We start from the raw sequence: 20,517 nt of genomic DNA, 5'->3' as shown, positions 1-20,517 counted from the left end.
CTTTGTCCCTCCATTTGTGCATTTGTAAAATGGAGATAATACCATAAAGTTCAAAATGTATATAATATCTAACATGATGGCTAGCTCAGTGTAAGTTGTCAATAAATGTTAAATTTGTGTCCTTTTCTAGTCTATTCAGGAAAGAATACAGATGCAATTTTAATTCAGGAGCACTTTTAGAAAAGTGTCACTTTCTTTCTCTTTTTATCCATTTATTCGTCCAGTATTTACTGAGAACCTAGTAGGTGGTAGAGGTTTTCCAACACCTGAAGAAAGAGTGCTGCAAGTTTTTGCCCAAATAGAGCTTACATTTTAGTAATTGGAAGAAAGAAAATAAACATATAAATAAATAAGTAGGCCGGGCGTGGTGGCTCATGCTTGTAATTCCAGCACTTTGGGAGGCCGAGGCGGGTGGATCACGAGGTCAGGAGATCCAGACCACGGTGAAACCCCGTCTCTACTAAAAAATACAAAAAATTAGCTGGGCGTGGTGGCGGGCGCCTGTAGTCCCAGCTACTCGGAGAGGCTGAGGCAGGAGAATGGCGTGAGCCCGGGAGGTGGAGCTTGCAGTGAGCCGAGACTGCGCCACTGCACTCCAGCCTGGGCGACAGAGCGAGACTCCATCTCAAAAAAACACATAAATAAAATAGAATAAATAAATAAATAAATAATTAGTAAGATACTGTTGTGAGTAATACATGTTAACTTGAAGAACAAAAAAATGTGTCTTTTAAGATGTTGTATTATTGGATTACATTAGTGGGTCATAGGAACCCAAATCAAACTAAACTAAACTGAGTTATGGAACTTTATTGGCCCGCATACAAAAACTACAGAAAAGGTAGAGAGGGAACCAGCCACAGGGATCCCTGGATCCAGAAACCCAAACACCTCTGAGACTATCTTGCTTATTCTTGTTTCTTTCTTGCTTATGTACTGGTATAATTCTCTGATACCAGCTCTGTTACTTCAGCATCAATTCAATAAATCCTCAGGTGAGAACTCTAAACAACCTAACTTACATTAACTGTCCCATCCTCTGTAACTATGGGGCTAAGGGAGCATAACTGGTTCATAATGAGATATGTCACAGCCATGGCTAGGGCAATAAAAGTATTGTTAATAATAATATTGAGCTTTTACCATGTATAAAATATAGTACAATTATAGAAATGTGGCTATTAAAAATAAACTCTGTAACGACTAATATTTCCTCTTTACTGATGAGAAATTAAGGCTCATAAAGATTAAGTAACTTGTAAAAGCACACATTATTAGTAAGTATGGAAGGTCAAATTCAAGCCCACTTAAATCACCTCTCCAAAGCATATGTTCCTAACTACTAGATAATTAGGTCATGCTAATGTTGATTTCTATATAGTTATATTATAGTAACTATAATTATTTAATTACCTTAATTAATCCATGCTAATCAGTCTTCCACCCAAAATGAAAGCACGATAATTGGACATTCACTAATGAAAAGCATATCTATACATAGGCTAACAAAATGGGAAATATTATAAGAACAAATGGAAGGGTAAATGAAAATAAAATACCATTGAATGCTACAATCACTGAAGACAATCAGACCATCAGGCATTTAACCAGATTTAATTCATGTCAGCACTCTTTCATTTGATTGGGTAGGTTCTGCCTTACCTTGGAAAATCAGTAAGGCAATGCGAAATAAGAAGTTAGAATATATGACATATGAGATCTAATTTTCACTCGATAAATATACAATCAAACTTGAATAAATCAATGGCCTAGTTTTCTAACCTATAACGTAAGGACAATAGCACCTCATATACCTATTTAATATATTCAATATGTGTTTCCTAAGGTAAAAATAAAGATAAATATGAAAGCACTTAAGAGCATTTATTAATCAAAACATAAGAGTGAGGTTTTAAAATACCAAAATAGAAATATATATATATCTGGATACTTTCTTAAATCTGTGGCTCTACAAAGAAAGATTAAATGTTTAACATAAATATAATCAAAAGCAGGCTTTGTATAGCTAAAACAATAGTAATTTAAGTGAAATATAAATAGAGTCAAGAAGAGGCTCCAATCAAACTAAATATCTTTATGTTTAAATAAGTAACAAGGTGTTAAAAATAGTTTTCCCTTTTCTAGATTTAGAAATGTAATAAAATTTTACTTTGGCCACAAGAATCTTTAAAAGATTATTCTATATTTTATAAGAAACAAGTAACATAAATTTCTGGTGGTCTCTAAGATTGTGGTGGTTGGAAAATTTAACCTTATGGTTGGTTTACTATCAATTGATTTTGCAGTCCTTGGATTTCAATTTCCAACTCAGCTTGATATTTTTAGTTGAAAAACTGAATTTGTTTTAAACAGGACTGTAAAAATGTGACAATTACAAAAAGAATGATTCGAGAAACCAACCATAATGGGAAATTAAACATCCCACTAAAACACTTTAAAGGCTTTTAAGTAGAAGAAATATGTGCTATAAAATTTAGTCTAAGATAATAGAAATTTCTAAGTGTGGATTAAACAAATATAAGTAAAATCGCTAACAAGTGGAATTATGCCTCTTTTAAAAAGTCTACTTTCCAAAAACAACACTTTTTCTAACTTTCCAGGATATGGGCTTCCCATGATATCTAGACAGAAATTTCCAGCTTTACATTTGCTTGCAAAATCGTGGAAATGTAGAGCTGGAAGAAATCTTGAAACCATTTAATCCAACATCCCCCATTTTAAAGAAGTGTGAAATTGAAACTCAAAGAGATAAAATGGTTTGCCTAAAATCACATTGCAAGTCAGCGCTATGTTGATGACACTGACAGCAAACATTACTCGAGATGATTAACTGAGATAAGGACTATGAGCCCACTTTACAGATTAGCAGCCTCAGGTTCAGCGAGGTTGACTAGTTTGTCCAAATCTTCAACCGAAAAGTTGCTGAGTTAAGGCTGGAAATCATATTTTTCTGGAACTAAAATCCATTCTCAGTAAATTATCTACAGCACTGTCTATCCTCTGCCTGATAGGTGGAATAATTTTTTACCGCCCCAGCACAGATGGATTCCACATCTATCTCAAGAAAAATGAAAGCATTCTAATAAAGTTCCCAATCAAATGGATCCTTCTAGTCTTACTTTCTGGTTTAGTTTACTTCTCATCTCTGATCAGGCATTTGTTGCTCAGAGAAGCCTTCTCTGACCACCACAGGTCAAATCACCATATTCTAGCACTTATTAGAGCAGCAATTTTACATTTGTTTGCATTATAACTTGAATAACATGTCTGCCTGTATAAGATTATAAGCTTCATGAGGATAAGAACTGTGTCTCTCTTTGTTTCCGACTGTATCTTCAACCCTGTGGCTCTTAACAGCCACACAAAAACAATTGTTGAATAAATGCCTTTGAAAATGCTTAATTCCTACAAACTAACAGGGCACCCTATAATTAGACAACTAGAAAGACATTTGATAAGATGATTACTTTCATTTTCACTGTCATTTTACACATGACACAGGTTTAAAATGTCATAAAATATACAAAGCATAATGACAGGAGAATATAATAAATAGGAACTGAAAGAGATCAGAATATGTCACCCCAAAATATGCCGCTTTGGCATAAGGTTTACTTTGAGCTGAAGGCAGTCAGCAAGCAGCAAACACAGAAAGAGCTCTTTGCCTCCCCACTATAGGCCTAAAAGGAGGACATACATTTCCTTTTGTGAGGGTCTTCCCCCTTCCCACTGCTGTACCAGGAGGACAACCACTATCACTGGAGATAGAAACTCAGTACTGAGATAGACCTGCACACACAAGTCTTACTAAAAATAACCCTTATCTTCCACCAGGTTTGCCCATATACTTAACTTCCCACAATTAACTGCTCCTAGAAGCCTAAATCTCTTTTCCTTTGTCTTGTCACTTCTACACAATTTATCACCCTTAGTTAAAATGGTGTACAAACCTGGTCTAATTGCTTTTTTCAGTTTTCACTTCTTTACTATGACATCCTCTCTGCATGTAAAAATTAAATTACTAATATCAAATAAAATTTGTGGCTTGTAATCCCAGCTATTTGGGAGGCTGAGGCAGGAGAATTGCTTGAGCTCAGGAGTTCAAGACCACCCTGGGCAACACAGTGTGACCCCATCTCCATGAATATAAAAAATTAGCCAGGTGTGGTGATGCATGCCTGTAGTCTCAACTGCTCAAGAGGCTGAGGCAAGAGAATCATTTGAGCCTGGGAGATCAAGGCTGCAATGAGCTATGATTGCACCACTACACTCCAACCTGGGTGACAGAGTAAGACTTGTCTCAAAAAAAAAAAAAAAGTACATTTTTTTTCCTATTAATCTGTCTTTTGTTAGTTTAATTCACAGGCCCCAGGTACAGATTTTAAAAGAATAGAGAAACAGGATTTTTTTCCTCCCCATATAATATTCATACAGAGTTAGGGAGCTGGCTATATTCACAGTATGTACTGAAACAACAAAAAATACATAAGGCTTGATATAACTGGTTAACAGGAAGTTTACAATTAGTATGTTAGCATGGACCAAAGTCTGTGACCAACTTAAATTCAATAGGCAATAGTCTCTCAAATACACAATTATTTACCTGCTGTTTGCAACTGTGAAGAGAATCTTAACGTATGCATTTGAAGGGCTACAAATAAAGGGAAGCAACTGCAGCAAAAGGCACTGCCTAATAATGTCTGTTTGCAAATAAGTTACTTAAGCCAATAGTGCCAGTTTCTCACTCTTTCGAAGGTAGAACTCAAACACGCCATAATAAAATTCATTCTCGTTTTTCTAATAATGCATGCTATCCTTAAGAAAGGCAGATTATATTGCACAGGGTTCTTAGTGAGCTTTGATATGTTTCTTCTTTTTTCCCCTTTCTTCTTTCTGATTTTTTTCCCTCCTTTAGGGTGGGGATGTGTGGTAAACGTGAAGTCACTAATCTTTGATCTTTGTGCATGAGGCTTCCTTCCACTGCAAATCAATTATGACAGAGTAAATTAGCTTTTGATCAGAGGCTCTGATTTACTTTTTAATTCCCTGCTTCATCACTAGGCTCTGAGATGTGTCTGCTCTTTGCCCTCTGCAGTTGTGTTGGTGATAATAGTGATATATTTCACTGGTTTGCTTCCTTTCCAAGGCCTCAAATATCTGCACACGTGTGCAATCCAATAAAATCCACTGTTTAGAGGAGATGTCTGTGATTTGTGTCAATGTTTTACATGGTATTTTTCTCCAACAAGAATTGCCTTAGGGCAAAAATAGCATTTTCTTGAGGAAACACAATTTTCTCCTTTCATTGGATTTTGCTCTAAGTTATTTGTTTAGCTGTGCTACATATTTTCATGGACATTTTATATGTGCAGTCTGTCATGTTGCTACTTGAACAGTCCTTTTAAATGTCAATATAAGATTAAAAGTGTCTGCTTATTAAAGAGATCACCCAAGTTTTGCTGGGTTTCAGTATCTTTTATTCTTTAATAATTTAATGTCATTATAGTGAGTCTTTTCTCTGCAATGCAGGAGCAACTGAGGAACCGTTTTCTTTTGATGAAATGAATCTGCCTTCTGAATTTGGAAAGAAAGAAAAAAATTAACTTAAAAAAAGGCTATGAGGATTGAGCTTGAGCCTATTAAAATCTTACAAACAAAACCAGATGGACAGAGGAAACTTTTGGAAGTAATAAATACATGTATTACCTTGATTGCAGTGACAGTCTCATGAGTCCTTGGATATGTCAAAATTCATCAAATTGTACACATTAAATATGTCCTTTGTGTATCAGTTATACCTCAATAAAATTATTAATAAAAACCAATAGACTGATAGTAACAACAAAAACCTACAAAATGATCACAGACCTATGCTTTAAAATGTAATTCTTCATACAGTGCTCATTCTATAATCTTTTGATTTTGAGATGTCATTTTCCTAGTGACTTAAAATCTACCTGTAGCATTATAATGAAATATTTGTATACCTCAGCTTCCCTTTGGAGAACTTACTGAATTTTCATGCCTTGGAAATCAAATTTATTTGTGTATGTGATTTGAGTAAAAGCAACTTCAGTTAAGACTCCAGTTGAAACAAATGTATTTTTGGCACCTCAATACCAAAATTATGTATGCAATTTGGAGGTAATCCAAAGAACAGCTGAGAGAGGATGAAGGGAATGGGGTGTTTGGCTAAGGAAGAAATGTGAGGCTTCTGAATGTCCCCAGAGTGGGTGAACAACAATAAAGGAACATAACAGCCCATAAATATTTAAAAGGTATAGACATCAAATATGGATAGGAATGATTAATTATGGGACAAGGGTATGGAGCTAGTTCTGATGCACTCATATCCTCATATCATGGGAAAGAAAAAAAAAGGATATGGGTTAGCGTCACTGCTGAGGAGCATACAACTTCGATTATTTATGCACAGTGTTCTAGCATCCAGTGGAATCTTTCATCACCTCTGAATGCATCTGAAGAGATGTTGAAAATCTATGCATATTTATTTAACAGAGGTGAACTTCTTGACCAGGGTCCCACTTGGCTAGGTGGGGCTATCAGAGATCTGATAGTTAAGGGAACATTAAGACTCATCAGTAACCACGTTTAAGTGTAAATGGAAACTCTTAGCAAGACTGCCAAGATTAACAAGATCCAGAGAAGCAATCTCAGAACTTCTCAGCACAGAAAGTGTCCAAAAAGTGATCTATCAGGAAAATCTTTCCCTCCTTCTGTTCTTCTCTTTCTTCTTCTTTCTCCCCACCTCTACACTTACAAAGTGTCTAATATGCCCTAGATTGTGTTCCCAGAGGTAATGATGCAAATAAAAATTTAACTTGAACTCTGCTCTCAAAGATGTGTTCATGAGACCAATGTGTAAAGAACTAATTTCAACTGAGCAGGAAGCATGTAAACAGAGCTGGAAGGAGACAGAGGCAAGACCGGTCAAGCAAATTGCATTTGTGCAGTACGTGCAGCTCATTGTCCTGAGAACATTTAAAAAGGAGGATTTGGTTAATCGTGTCCTCCTCAGGGTACAGGAGCCAAGCCCTGGTGTAACTAAGCATTTGAATGGTCTCTGGCAGTAGATTTGTGTGTCACTGGAAAATAATCAATATCTTTATAAAAACTTCACAGACCACCAAGAGAAGGCAGCTGTAACGTCTCATAGGATAGAACTTTATTAAGACTGAAATGAAAATACTATTCTCTCTTCTCTACTCTCTTTAAGTCTTTGACATAAAATAAGTCATCCAAATCCATAAATCAGTACGAGATGCAGTGTGCAGAGGTAAGTACCATCAAGCAGTCTCGGCACATGACCCAAGGTGACCACACAGCACATGTTTTATCATGATCTTCTGCAGCAAAAATGTAGTCTCTGTCATTCAACTACTTAAGCCTTCTGTTAAGATGCATGGATAACATCACCTTTGGATAAATTATACATAGGTGTAGCAACAATTGAAATGTATATATAAATCTATATTCATCTGATAGGCACAAACTCAATCTCATAAGATTTCTAACAGTTAAACTGCTTATTGTGCCCTAAGTTCAGATAAATTTGGGTGTTGAAACATGTAAAAACAAAATTAGTATTCATATGTTGTAATCTAATCAGAGCTTGAAGATTATTTTACTCCATTCTTTTAAAATTCTTGAGAGGCTGGGTATTCTGGGAGGAAATTTCCAAACAAGACATTCTCAAAAGAAAATTGAAGATTAGGTAAATGCGTGTTTGTGTGTGGGTGTGGGTGTGGGTGTTTTATGACTATGATTCCACAAACCCTTCCTGGAACCTGATGGCTGATTTCCCTAGCACAATGAAAACTGATAGTAAGGGAACTTATTTTGTAGAATTAAATAATGATTTCATCAATCACCAAGAGGAACACAAGAAATAAACATAATTCAATAAAATACAGGAAAGAATGCAGGGCTATGAGCAAGAAGGGTGTTTTGCAGGTTACCATCCATTTTCATGATGTCAAGAGACATAATTATTAATACATCATCATGACACAACCACAATTACGGTTTCTCATGGTAGTATGATAATCTCTTTTTTAAAATTTAATACCCTCAGTATTATATTTTGTTCATTACTATCTCAGAAGATTTACCTATGTTTCTTATGAACTACAAATTCATTTAAAGTGAAATCATAAAAGTGTTTTAATGGAATAAATGTATCCCACACAATCATCATCAAAGGAATTGATTAATCAGGTTTTGAGAAGAGTTTTCTCTAAGGATATTAGAATATGCTTCAAACCATTTTTAATGTTACAAGAGACTTGCAGATGCCCTGTGGTTAGAAAGCCTGTATGGAGAACCCCTCTTGGAGAAAGTTCCAAAGTGAAGATCTAAAAATAGTGGAGGGCAAAACCAATCCAGTGGATGAGAAAAGAGAGCAAACGTTTTTCAAAGCACAAGCACAGTTTCCTCATAGACTTATTCTTGGTATAGCCCCCATTCATTTAGAAGGCTGCTGGGGGTTACTAGGAACCACGTATGCTAACAATGACTAATAAAGTCAAGATGTTCTATATCTTTCCATATTGTCTTCATTATTTTATATTTGTATTAAGGTCCCATTTGCAACAAATGCATAGAAAAAAATTCTTCATGCACCAAGTAATATCTTAATTCTTCTGGAGTGCATATTCTCTTGGTGACATAATGTGTTCTTAAGAAAGTAAGAAAATCACTCTTTCATCATTGAGAAAAAAATCACTCGTTTTTGTTTTTCCTCCAATCATTTTGTCTTTAAAAACTAGTTGTGATACTAATTATTGGCACTTACAGAACCAAACACAATGGTATGGACCAAACCCAGTGCTAATATGCATTATTGTAATAATCTAATTTAAGCTGCACCTGTAGGCAGTTACAACTATTATTCCAGTTTTATGATTTACAAAATGGATCATCAAAATAGATAAATAGCTTACCTAGAACTACATCACTGTGTGTTTAGCCCTCCCTCCAACGTGGACTTTTCTCATTTGTTCCAAACTCTTTGGAATGAGTTATAATTCAGCTTGGTGTTGCACAAAGAACTTGAAAAAACTCCAATCAAGGATTCAGGTCAGATTTCAAATGGATTCAAATTCAAGGAACAGTGATTGAAGCTGAAAGTCGTTCAGACTATGAAGCGTGAGCTCTGTTTACCCCCTGAAAATACAGGTTGTCTCACTGAAACTTCAAGCCTCCTTAGAAGTCAACCTTCTCAAATCTCAGTGGTGAAACTATTTTTTCTATTAAAAATGACATTTTGATAAATATTATAAATAGGCCACTTTCAAATATGCCAACAGGTCAGCCAACAAGAAAAATAACTTTAAGGTAAGGGTTTTGCACTTTCAAAAATAAGCCAGCAATTTAATGGAACTCAAAAAACAAAAAAACCTTCACTATATGATATATCTGGTCCATATCTACGCCAAGACTGTAGTAAAGACGAAAGTTCTGTAATGTCTCCTTATCCTTATCCTGTGTGACTCCTGCCCTATGTACTGCAATAATTAAATACAATCAAAAATGAATGACACAACTGATTAAGGAAAATACTCTTACCGGTAAATTAAGTTCCCCTTAGTTCCACTATGATTTGTTTGCAGTATTGAGACAGGATTATGATTTGCAGTCTACAGCACCTAGGGATAGATTAGAAAGTTGTAATTTTGGAAACAATTATCATTTAAGAAGTCATTTTTAAATTAATTCTTCCATTTTCTGTTTAAAAAACGGATTTAATTTTTCTTTCTCCCCACACCCCTCAAAATTTCCACTCAAATACCTAAGCAATAGTATTGCTCTGTTGCTAAAAAAGGGGTCCTGTGAATTTCTATCAAGGAACAAAAGAAGCAGAGAGGGCAGGCATGCAAAAAGCAGCCACATAATTACACTTCTCATTGAAAACATTATCGATGTGCCTTCTGTCATGAATTCACATACTTTGCAACAGACCACAATTGTAAGTATTTCTACATAGCAGTTCTCCTGACCTGTTTGTCACAATAGCTACTTGCATCTGTCTGATGCTGTGACTAATCTGTCAAAATAAAATGATATAGACCAAAACGAAGAGAGCTTTGTCAGGAAGCATTCAAAGATCAGACCTCTGAACTACAGAGTGAGCATAAGCCTTCATCTCAAGAGGTCATCTCTCACCATGGTTTGCCAAGTCGCCTATCTCTTAAAACATCAACATGTGAAATGAGGGGACTGATTCAACCAATATATCCAATCCTTTTACTGTTCATTCCCAGGTGTCTCAAGGATTGGCTCCCAATCTCAAAAAGATTGCTTAAGCTTGTTTTTGAATGCCATCCCATGAACACGCTTTTAAAAAACTAGATTTTCTATTAGGCATCAGAACAATCGGATTAAGTCAACATTTTTTTGCATACCAGCTGTCATAATTTAATGACTGAACATCATTCAGAAGAGCTAAATTCCATGTAATAATTCTAGCTCATTCTGGTAGAAATTACTAATTAAGGAGATTTATAAAACTACATCTTTGGCCCTAAGAAAAGGAAGGATGGCTGAAAAATTCAAACAACTCATTTCCACTCTGTGTATTATTGGACAATCTTTTTGGCCTTATTCCAAAAGCTATTGCCAAGAAGTTATAAACAGATTGCAATGCCTCCGGAGAGAAACTCACACCAATACACTGAGAAGAATTCCACCCTGGCAAGTAAAAGAAAAGTCATCACTGCTTTCCAATTGACCAAGTGACACACTGCACAGACTCTGCCCTTAATACTTTTGTTTAGTAACCTCATTTCAGCCCCATAAGGCCTACTTCTGACAGAATTATTATTACAAACAGAAATGTTTATGGATGACTAACCATGCGGGAAACTGCATTTAATATGGCTTCTAACCAAAGGGTCCATGGTACGCATTGTTTTAATGTAATTGTGTTCACAGACTTCTGCAGGCTAACAGAAGTTTACCTAAGTAGAAGAAGACGGAACCTGGCTCCCATTTTGTTGAGTCCAGCATCCTATATGTGTTACAACAGTCTGTCAGTGGGGAAAAGAAATAATGCAATGTTTGCATATGTTGATTCAAAATGAGATTTGCTGACCCTGCTGTTCCATTTGCTGAGGTGAACGTTAAACGACTTAATCTAGAATGTTCTTTATCCCAGTGATAAAGAATGCCATGCATGCAGGATCTCCTACAGCCATGGTACCACTTTTATTGTTCTAACATTAGATCTGTCTAAGACATCTCTTCAAAATCCATCAGGTCATGAAGCCACCTCAGGTGGCTCTTCCCAATGGGTCCCTACTTCTTACCGCTGTCAAGGACATTCATGACAACAGAGATCAGTACTTGTGCTGAATCACCCACCACACTCTCACTTAGGATTTTCAAGACAGTTGTTTGGCATTAGGCATGGAAACTGTAGCCATGATCAAACTTATTTGTATGCTCACAGCAGCAGCCTACGCCCACAGAGCTCTCATCTGCTTCCTTCAACTTTAGTTCAGAAGGCATTCACATTAATCATGTATGTAAGTTCCTTGCTACTAATCTAACCTCTCTCTCTCTTTCTCTCTCTCTTTCTCTGTGTGTTTGTGTGTGTGTGTTCTTAGTGTTTATTGTAAATGAAGAATTATCTCTATATTATTTTATTTTATTTTTATTTTTTATTTTTTTTTGAGATGGAGTCTCACCCTGTTACCCAGGCTGGAGTGCAGTGGCACGATCTCGGCTCACTGCAAGCTCCACCTCCCTGGTTCACGCCATTCTCCTGCCTCAGCCTCCCAGGTAGCTGGGACTACAGGTACCCGCCACCACGCCCGGCTAATTTGTTGTATTTTTAGTAGAGACGGGGTTTCACTGTGTTAGCCAGGATGGTCTCGATATCCTGACCTCATGATCCACCCCCCTTGGCCTCCCAAAGTGCTGGGATTACAGGCGTGAGCCAATGCGCCTGGCCAGTCTCTGTATTATTAGGTTTTCTTTCAATCATTCATGTTGTAGGTGCATGATCTCTGGAAAGAGATACACAAACCATCCTTTAGAATGAAACAAGAAATATGGAAATATGCATACATATGTATATATATATATATATATACACACACACACACACACACACACACGTACTTATGATTTTTCATCTCATTTTTAAACATTTCTCTCCTTTTACTCTTTTATGATAAATTTTAGCATACTAGTGTCTCTGTACAATATAGGATATACATATAGTGGAGGGATAGGCTCAAACATTATTAGATAAGGGTATATACACAATACACTACTATAATCTAAGAAAACAACTAATTTTGTTTTTGTTATATTAACATGACATACAGTCCTTGAATTTACTCTAGAAAGCATTTACCCTTTCCCTCACCACCATTGACATAGATACTAACGTCTTATTCTCTGTTATTAGTGAAAACTTGTGTTTTTTTTCAAAGTCCCTTAGTTTCTTTTACTTAAGAGATACAAATAAATATACCCACTAAATGTAAAAGAAAAATGGAGAGGAATATTAAAAAGAAAGTAATTTAAGGCAAAACAACTATTGGGTCCTTATTGGTTGCTTGCTTTATAACTAAGATTTAAAAAGTATGACTGAAAGAAAATATAGTATATGCACAATAAACTAGTTAAATTAAACTCTACTTACTTGAGGCAAAGTAAAAAAAAAAAAAAAAGAGAAGTATACTGGAAGGAGAAACAGAATTTACTGAAGAGCAAGATACATTAAAAACCGGGTTAGGAGGGGACATTCAGCAAACAACCTACCCATGGCTGGTGTAATATGGGAGCTGCGGATCAGTGGAAGTCAGGGTCACTTTTTTTCTGAATATGAGCATGTTGTGACTCTGAAGTTATCGAATATTTGAAAGTAGTACTTTTCACACAACATAGCCTCTACAGCAAACCTCTGACTTCATTAGATGCTCAGCAAGAGAAATGGTGATCTCTTGCCATGCTGGAAGAAAAGTTGGCTTCACAAGACATTTTGAGACATGTCATTTTAAGACATGACTCCTTTCTAAGCTATTTATAAGGTAAATTTCTCCTTATGCACTGAACTGACAACAAATCATAAGTAATTTGAAACTCCATCTAGACAAAATTAACTAAAGGCCTAACAGCTATAAATATTCCTACTTCCTTTTATTCTGTATTTAACATAAGAAATCTTGAGTTCCAGAAGGGCACATATTAGTTGTACCAATGTCACTGCCTGGCACCATAATAAAACGTAATATATACTCTTCGGATAAGGCCGTAATCACCAAAACAGCATGATACTTGTATAAAACTAGGCAAATAGACCAATGGAACAGAATAGAGAACCCAGGAATAAACCCAAATACTTACAGCCAACTGATCTTCTACAAAGCAAACAAAAACATAAAGTGGGGAAAGAACACCCTATTCAACAAATTATGCTGGGCTAATTGGCAAGCCACATGTAGGAGAATGAAACTGGATCCTCATCTCCTACCTTATACAAAAATCAACTCAAGAGGGATCAGGGACTTAAATATAGGACCTGATACCTATAAAAATTCTAGAAGATAACATCAGAAAATCTCTTCTAGACATTGGCTTAGGCAAAGGCTTCATGACCAAGAATTCAAAAGCAAACGCAACAAAAACAAAGATAAATAGGTGGGACTTAATTAAAGAGCTTCTGCTCAGCAAAAACAGTCAGCAGAATAAATAGATAACCCACAGAGTGGGAGAAAATCTTCACAATCTATACATCCCACAAAGGACTGATATCCAGAATCTACAAGGAACTCAAACAAATTAGCAAGAAAAAAACAAACAATCCCATCATAAAGTGGGCTAAGGACATGAATAGAGAATTCTCAAAAGAAGATATACATATGGCCAACAAACATACGAAAAAAATGCTCAACATCACTAATGATCAGGGAAATGCAAATCAAAACTACATCTCCATACCACCTTACTCCTGCAAGAATGGCCATAATGAAAAAATAAAAAAAAAAAAGCAGATGTTGGTGTGGATGCAATGAAAAGGGAGCACTTCTACACTGCTGGTGAGAATGTAAACTAGCACAACCACTATGGAAAACAGTATGGAGATTACTTACAGAACTAAAAGTAGCTCTACCATTTGATTCAGCAATCCCACTACTGGGTATCTACCCAGAGGAAAAGAAGTCATTACACAAAGAAGGTACTTGCACACGCATGTTTATAGCAGCACAATTCGCAATCACAAAAATGTGGAACCAGCCCAAATGTCCATCAATCAACAAGTGGATAAAGAAATTGTGATAAATACATATGATGGAACACTACTCAGCCGTAAAAAGGAACAAATTAACCGCATTCACAGCAACCTGGATGGAACTGGAGACTATTATTCTAAGTGAAGTAACTCAGGAATGGAAAACCAAAAATCCTATGTTCTCACTCTTAAGTGGGAGCTAAGCTATGAGGATGCAAAGGCATAAGAATAACTTTGGGGACTTGGGGGAAAGGGTGGGAGGGGGGTGAGGGATAAAAGACCACAAATTGGGTTCATTGTATACTACTTGGGTAATGAGTGCACCGAAATTTCACAAATCAGCATAAAAGAACTTACGCAACCAAATATCACCCATTTCCCAAAAGCCTATGAAAAAATAATTTTAAAATGTATATATATATACTGTTTAGATGAATTAATGAATGAATGCATTAAAGCTACACATATCAATTAATAGTAGTATTCATAGTTCCTCCACCTTACAGTCACAAGTATGAATGTCATATTTTCATAGAGCATGAGGGAGCACATTACCACCACAGTGTCTGTCGAAAGAGATGCTGCAGCAGAGAAAAAAGAGACAGACAGACTGAAAATACAGCAAGTGTGCACTTACTTGTTGTGTGATCTTAAGCTAATCAAGTAGCTTTTAGAACTCCAGTTGTCTCATTGGTAAATAAGGGACAATAGTATCTGTTTTGCAGAATGGCTTGGAGGAATAGTACTAACATGCAAAAATTGCTTAGCACTGGGCTGAGATCTAGCCGGTGCTCTGTGATAAGCAAGGGGCAACTGCGGTAGCAGCAGCCACATCATTGTCCTGATGATGATGTCCAATGAAGCTGGGAGGGACACTTGAGATCAGTCTCCGGGTTCCCCGTACTTGAAAGTCCCCACTCAACTCAGCCAACAGGAAGAAATCACACAGTACCCCACATGGTAGCATATGAACCCTTGACAGCTGCTATATAAGCCACACGTGTGAGCAGCTACATGCCTTATTCTCACAAGACAAAAAAAAAGGTTTTTTGTTTTATTTTGTTTGTTTGTTTGTTTCAGAAGCCTTGCTCTTGTCACCCAGACTGGCATGCAATGGCGCGATTTTGGCTCACTGCAACCTCTGCCTCCTGGGTTCAAGCAATTCTCCTGCCTCAACCTCCTGAGTAGCTGGGATTACAGACACCCGCCACCACATCCAGCTATTTTTTTTTTTTTGTATTTTTAGTAGAGATGGGGTTTCACCATGTTAGCTAGGCTGGTCTCAAACTCCTGACCTCAGGTGATCCACCCACCTCGGCCTCCCAAAGTGCTGGGATTATAGGCGTGAGCCACTGCACCTGGCCAGAAAGGGGTTTCTTTACAATGTTTTATGCAAGATTTTGAGTTCCTTAAGTCCAGGTCGGGGAAAAATAATCTTATTAATTTTTGCCTTCCTAGTACTCAAGCACAATGGCTGTCAGATTGCCAAATATTGGTTGCTTAATACACATACATTGACAAAAAAATGCCTATTCTACATAGATGTGTGTGCATTTGAGATCAAAGCTGGCTATATTTTATTTTTTCCTTTTAAAAATGTATCTGATCTCAACTGATCTTTAAACACTGCAGATTTTGAGTGATTTTTTAAATTGCTAGAAAAGGCTGTGAGCACCTCAGCTTTTAGTCAATATTTATGTCAATATTCTTAAGAAACTGGGATTGAAAACACCTCTTTTCTGGTCATCAACTAACATTTACCTGACAGGAATCAGTTCTTGATTCAAATCATGGAGGCCCAGACCCTCAAAATGTGTGCCAAAATGCTCAATACAAATTTGAATGACTATATCTTTTAAAAAGGAAAATGATACATGAGGCACATAACATTCCCTAGCTTATAAGCTACTGCAAAAATGAACACACAAACAGAAATTCTTCAATATATCTAACATAAAATGATGTACAATAAAGTAAGAACTAGAAAAAATACGATAAGCTGTTAATGTTGGCTTTTGGGAATTATTTATCAACAAAACCTTATATAGGCAATGTGAAGATGTTCAATTTTTTTCTAAGAACACTTCTGAAAGAGCATTCTAAATAGAAATAGCCCCTATTTCTGATCACGAGTTTTAGCATTTCTTTACTAAATCACAGATATTGACTCTCCACTAAACATCATATGTGATTTTTTTTCTAATCAGTTGAAGACATATTATATGTCAGACGTCATATTTAATAATTTAGGTATAATCTTATGTAATACAAGTACCTTTAATTTAGGTACCACTAACTTTAATTTTACAGAAGATTAAGTGAATTCAAATAAGTTAGGTAAGATTTACAAAGTTACAATGAGAATAAATGTCAGCACCAAGATACGAACCTAATGTGTGTAACCTCAAGGCCTGTGCCTTTATCTAGAGTAGACCCTCTTTCTTATTGCATCACTCATCTAAAGTACTTTGAGAAAAGGACTCCATACTGGTTATACCTCAGTCTTTTACTATTTTTAAGATATATTCAACTGTCTAAAGGAGGCTGTATTTAGCCTGTTTTCACACTGCTACAAAGAACTTCCTGAGACTGGATAATTTACAAAGAAAAGAGATTTAATTGACTCATAGTTCCACATGGCTTGGGAAGCCTCAGGAGACTTACAATCATGGCGGAAGGTGAAGGAGAAGCAAGGGACGTCTTGCATGGTGGCAACAGAGAGATAGAGAGAGTGGGGAACTTCCACACACTTTTAAACCATCAGATCTTGTGAGACCTCACTCACTATCATGAGAAAAGCATGGGGGGAACCACCCCCATAATCCAATCACCTCCCACCAGGTCCTTCCCCCAACACGTTTATTACAATTTGAGATAAGATTTAGGTGAGAACACAGAGCTAAACCACATTAGAGGCCAACAGCGTAATAGAGAGATATTAGCAAAGAATATTCCAAAGCAAGTCAGAGGTCCTAACGAGTTTGATTCCTAGCCATGTCAGTAACACTCCCTAATAATGACGTGTTTCCTAACTAACTGGGGCCTCAGAATCCTTATCCATGACATGAGACTTTTAACTGAATGCTATTTAGAAGGTTTTTTTTTTTTTGCCCTAAAAGTCTATGATTATTTTTTAAAAACTCTCTAATAATGGGACTGAAGGAGGTACAGAGAAAGGCACTACATTATTTAAGACGCTGGGGCCATGGGACTCACACAGAGGAAGATTAGAAACATTAGAAATCTTTAGTGTGGAAAGATGAATATGCAGAACAGACAGACTGAAATAAAATCTTAAGAGACACAGAAAATGTGACTATGTTTTCTATAATCTTGGCCTGTTACTTGGAAGACAGGAGATCATCCAGAAATAAATTGAGGGCAAACCATACACAATTATATTACTATAATGGATCATATATGTCAAAGAAATAAATAGCATCCTAAAAAGGAGAGACATTTGGCCAGTGCAGGCATAGTCTATTCATAGAAATGAGGATACGCATTTCATCGCCACTGCCCAAGAACATCATGGAGAACCAAGACACATTCTCAAGAACACTTCCCTTCCCTATAGGAGGCTGACCTAGAAGGGCCTGGGGCTGATTGATGTCAATAGCACTCAGATACTGGGGTTTTGATCCAGCTCCAGCATGTAGCACACAACAGGTCATCACTAAATATTTTCTTAAGTGAATAAATAAGCTCTGCCACTTACAAGCTGTGTCACTTCGGGAAAGTTAGTTAACTCCTTTTTTTCTGCAGTCAGATGTAGATATGACAAAGCTCCTGAGAAACCAGCTGTAGCCAATTCCAAGCAAGTGGAGCAGCGCCTGAGGCCAAAGGCTGCCACACCAGGTCCAAATCTTTTATCATTCAAACGCTGGTCTTCCCACCACCAATGCTGAGGCAGCCAAACAAACCTTGAGGCCATCTTTCAAGCATGTTGCACAATCAAACCTCAAAACTCAGATCCCAGTGTGTCCGGAATTGGTGGGTTCTTGGTCTCACTGACTTCAAGAATGAAGCCGCGGACTCTCGCGGTGAGTGTTACAGCTCTTAAGGTGGCGCGTCTGGAGTTGTTTGTTCCTTTTGATGTTCGGATGTGTTCGGAGTTCCTTCTTTCTGGTGGGCTCGTGGTCTCGCTGGCTTCAGGAGAGAAGCTGCAGACCTTCGCGGTGAGTGTTACAGCTCTTAAGGCAGCGCGTCTGGAGTTCTTCGTTCCTCCCAGTGGGCTCGTGGTCTCGCTGGCTTCAGGAGTGAAGCTGCAAACCTTCGCGGTGAGTGTTACAGCTCATAAAAGCAGCGTGGACCCAAAGAGTTAGCAGTAGCAAGAGTTATTGCAAAGAGAGAAAGAACAAAGCTTCCACAGCGTGGAAGAGGACCCGAGCGGGTTGCCACTGCTAGCTCGGGCAGCCTGCTTTTATTCTCTTATCTGGCCCCACCCACATCCTGCTGATTGGTAGAGCCGAGTGGTCCATTTTGACAGGGCGCTGATTGGTGTGTTTACAATCCCTGAGCTAGACACAAAGGTTCTCCACATCCCCACTAGATGAACTAGATACAGAGTGTCCACACAAAGGTTCTCCAAGGCCCCACCAGAGTAGCTAGATACAGAGTGTCTACTGGTGCATTCACAAACCCTGAGCTACACACAGGGTGCTGATTGGTGTGTTTACAAACCTTGAGCTAGATACGGAGTGCCGATTGGTGTATTTACAATCCCTGAGCTAGACATAAAGGTTCTCCACGTCCCCACCAGACTCAGGAGCCCAGCTGGCTTCACCCAGTGGATCCTGCACCGGCGCTGCAGGTGGAGCCGCCTGCCAGTCCCGTGCCGTGCACCCGCACTCCTCAACTCTTGGGTGGTCGATGGGACTGGACGCTGTGATGCAGGGGGTGGCGCTCGTCGGGGAGGCTCGGGCCGCACAGGAGCCCATGGAGGGGATGGGAGGCTCAGGCATGGCGGGCTGCAGGTCCCAAGCCCTGCCCCGCAGGAAGGCAGCTAAGGCCCGGTGAGAAATCGAGCTCAGCGCCGGTAGGCTGGCACTGCTGGGGGACCCAGTACACCCTCTGCAGCCGCTGGCCCGGGTCCTAAGCCCCTCATTGCCCGGGGCCGGCAGGGCCGGCCGCCTGCTCCAAGTGCGGGGCCCGCCAAGCCCACGCCCACCCGGAACTCCAGCTGGCCCGCAAGCGCCGCGCGCAGCCGCGGTTCCCGCTCACGCCTGTCCCTCCACACCTCCCTGCAAGCTGAGGGAGCCGGCTCTGGCCTTGGCCAGCCCAAAAAGGGGCTCCGACAGTGCAGCGGTGGGCTGAAGGGCTCCTCAAGTGCCACCAAAGTGGGAGCCCAGGCGGAGGAGGTGCTGAGAGCGAGCGAGGGCTGTGAGGACTGCCAGCAGGCTGTCACCTCTCACCAGCACCAATACCAAATCATGAAACTTAAAAGCCTCACCTCCCAGAAGCCAGAGGCCGTCTTCTGGAGGTGCTAGTCCTCTGTTTCCCACCTTGGAGTATGACGGCAGAGGCATCTCTTGTTTTCTCACTACTATCAAAGATAGTACATCAAAAGAAATCATGTTTGAAACAGTCTTGAAAGCAATTCCCAAAAATGTCAATGTTTTAAGTTAAGAATAAATCAAATAGATAATCTTTTAGATCTCAAATACGACCCAGTTTTGACTTTATATTACTTTCTAATGCAAATAGAGATGGCCTCCCCGGAAGTAGAAGGCCACTAAAATTTGCAGTAGTAATTCGGCAAACAATTTATAGAGAAGCACTATGTTTTCCTATATAGTCCAAAATGTCTGTGATAGTAACCTCAGATATCACCTTGAACTAATGCCTGATCACACCAGTAAATTGCGGGCAAGTTAATACCAATGTCAAGCTTCTTTGGTAATGATAATGGGATACATTATACAGGGCTAACTATAGGCCAGGCACTGTCCTAAGTGCTTTACATTTTATTAACTCATTTTATCCTTACAACCCATGAGGTAGATACTGTTTTGCTTTTTTTTAATGTCCTCATTTAACAATGACCACACTAAGACATAATTGTGTTACATATTGCCTAATGTCACATGACCATTTCTCCAGGATGGAGCTTTATAATTTTGATAACCTTAAATATTGCCGTGGGTGTTATCGCAGCATCAGTACACCTTTAAAGCAAACTCTTGTTCTTTATGGCTGCAAGCTTAGTGACACAAATATTTTTAATAATGTTT

The 20,517-nt window shown here is 38.3% G+C and overlaps 1 protein-coding gene across 7 annotated transcripts in view; it reads right to left on the bottom strand.

The window, feature by feature from the left end:
- CHL1 (cell adhesion molecule L1 like) overlaps window positions 1–20,517 on the bottom strand; it is a 213,917-nt gene that overhangs the window by 155,007 nt on the left and 38,393 nt on the right. For all 7 annotated transcript variants that reach the window (XM_032149510.1, XM_032149515.2, XM_032149512.2 and 4 more), the window contains one exon: window positions 9,610–9,689. The gene's annotated coding sequence lies outside the window, so the exon portion shown is untranslated. The remainder of the gene's footprint in view (window positions 1–9,609; window positions 9,690–20,517) is intronic.

The sequence above is a fragment of the Hylobates moloch genome, unplaced genomic scaffold (assembly GCF_009828535.3).
Source record: "Hylobates moloch isolate HMO894 unplaced genomic scaffold, HMol_V3 SCAFFOLD_4, whole genome shotgun sequence".
Lineage (NCBI taxonomy): Eukaryota > Metazoa > Chordata > Mammalia > Primates > Hylobatidae > Hylobates > Hylobates moloch.
Note: the sequence above shows the minus strand (reverse complement) of the source record. Positions and strands in the feature narration are given on the sequence as shown.